The sequence below is a fragment of the Cupressus sempervirens genome, chromosome 11 (genome assembly GCF_028749045.1).
Source record: "Cupressus sempervirens isolate cs-2001-9-10 chromosome 11, ASM2874904v1, whole genome shotgun sequence".
Taxonomy (NCBI): Eukaryota; Viridiplantae; Streptophyta; class Pinopsida; order Cupressales; family Cupressaceae; genus Cupressus; species Cupressus sempervirens.
In genome coordinates, this window is record NC_143128.1 from 698,388,091 (window position 1) to 698,390,885 (window position 2,795).

A 2,795-nucleotide genomic window follows, 5' to 3' on the forward strand; every position below is an offset into this window, starting at 1 on the left:
AACTTTTGATCCTAGTTGTTGGGTAGAGTTTTTTGAGCTAATCTCAAGTTGAGTGGGAGTCTTGTACAGAGCATCCTGAATTTTATTTGCAGATTGAGATGGTGAGTTCATCATATGGAAGAATGGAGGTGGAGAAATTTAATGGCACTTATTTCGAGTTGTGGAAACTCAAGATGGAAGACATGTTGGAAGATCGTGACCTATGGGAAGTGACTACAAGTGCTACAAGACCAACAACTATAGCTCAAGTAGATTGGGATATCAAAGACTGTAAAGCTAAGGGTCTCATAAGACTTTTTTTAACTAATGCAATCCTTCTGAATGTTCTAGATGAGAAAACTGCATATAGTTTGTGGGAGAGACTTGGGGCCGTGTATCAGGCCAAATATTTGGTGAACAAGTTGTTCTTGAGGAAGAAGTTGTATTCTCTACGAATGGAGGAAGGTGGATCCTTAACAGATCATTTAAATGCATTTAATCTGCTGGGTGCATAGTTGACATCAGCTGGTGTCAAGTTAGAGGAGGAGGATCATTGCTACACACTTTTGTGTTGTTTACCGGATTCATGGGACCATCTTGTGATGGCTCTCGGAAGCACATTAGTCACCTTCAAAATGAATGATGTAGGTGTGCAAGTTGTTTTTTCTAAAGATGGATGTAAGATGATGAGAGGAGCTATGGTGCTTGCTAAGGGTACTAGGAGAGGTACTTTGTTTTAGCTTGATGTACACATTTCTCAGTGTAATAGATCTTATGTTTCAAAGAAGAGAGTAGCTATCACTTCATCCCCACCATCTGAACGAGCAGTAAAGAAGACTATGGTTAGTGGTTCTGATGGTAGTGCAACAAGTGTACCTAAGGGTGAAAACACTTTGGAAGGAAAGCTTCCTGCAGAAAAGACAATGTTGTGGCATTTGAGATTTGGTCACATTGGTGAGAAGGGTCTCAGAACCCTGAAAAATAAAAATCTCATTGAGGGGTTAAATGAGTGCAATCTCGAGTTTGACTTCTGTGAACATTGTGTATATGGTAAACAAAATTGTGTTCAGTTTTACTCTAGTTCTCACAAATCTTCTAATGTTTTGGATCTTATTCATTCTGATGTATTTGGTCTTGTAAAAGTCCCTTCAATCTACAAGTCTGTATTTTTTGTATCTTTCATAGATGATTACAGTAGAAGGACATGGATTTATTTCCTTAAAATTAAGACACAAGTCTTTAGTTGATTCAAGGAATTTAAAGCCCTTGTAGAGAATCAGACTAGTAAGAAGATTAAGTGTGCGAGAACTGACAATGGTGGTGAGTTTTGCTCAGTAGAGTTTGAACAGTTTTGTAAAGAACAAGGTATCGAGAGGCATAAGACAACTCTGTATACCCCATAGAAAAATGGAGTTTCAAAGAGAATGAACATGACACTGATGGAGAAGGCTAGGAGTATGCTTAGTGGAGCTAGTTTAGAACAAAGGTTTTGGGCCAAAGCTATGGCCACTGCTTGTTATCTAGTTAATAGATCTCCTACATCAGCCCTTATTGGTAAGACACCCATGGAGGTGTGGTCTGGTAAGAAGCCTTCAATTAGACATCTTCATTTTTTTGGTTGTGAAGTTTATGCACATGTTCCAATGGAGAAAAGATCTAAGTTGGAAAACAAAGCTGTTAAATGTATTTTCATCGGGTACAGTGCTGGTGTGAAAGGATACAAGCTTTGGGATCATGTGACTAGTAAGGTGTTGTATAGTAGAAATGTTATTTTTAGAGAGCTAACATCTTCTCCTATTGTGCTACAACCAGATGAAAAAGAAAAGGAAAAAGATGTTCTTCAGTTGCCTCCTACCCATGAGAAGACTAAACAGAGAGACCATGTTGGGTCTAATGATGAGGAGAGCTCTTGCAGCTCTGATAGTTCAGAAGAAGAGGAAGAACAACCTCAACCTCATCCCTTGAGGAGATCCATGAGAGAAAGAAAGCAACCAGAAAGGTTTGGTTATTCTATGTTAGATTCTAGTTGTTCTTTTTCTTTGATTACTAACATTGATGAGCCTAGATCTGTGAAAGAGGCTTTGGGCATGGAAGATGCAGGTTCCTGGATTGAGGCTATGGATGATGAGATGGCTTCTTTAGAGAAAAAAAAAACTTGGGACCTTGTACCTTTTCCTAAAGGGAGAAAATTTGTTGGTTGTAAATGGGTGTTCAAGAAGAAATTCTGTGCAGATGGCAATGTTGAAAGGTACAAAGCTAGATTGGTTGCAAACGGGTATTCACAGGTAGAGGGAATAGATTATGGTGAAATATTCTCTCCTATTGCAAAGTTGACATCCATTAGATTTATGTTATCTCTTGTTGCATCATATGATTTAGAGATAGAACATATGGATGTGAAGATAGCTTTCCTTCATGGTGATTGGAGGAAGAGATTTATATGTCACAACCTAAGAACTACATTGTTAACGGTAAAGAATCCTTAGTTTGCAGATTAAAGAAATCTCTATATGGTTTGAAGCAATCTCCTAGGATGTGGTACCTTACGTTTAATGCCTTTGTGTTGTCAATTAGGTTTGTAAGATCGAAATCAGATCATTGTGTTTATTTCAAAATTGAAAATGATCGCCTTCTTATTGTTGCATTATATGTTGATGATATGTTGCTATTTGGGAAGGGTAAGGGTATGATTTTTTATTTTAAATCTTAGTTGTTAGCATAGTTTGAGATGAAAGATCTTGGGGCAGCTAGGTACATCTTGGGTATGGAAATCAGTAGAGATAGGTCTAACAAAAAACTTTGGTTGAGTCAGAGTA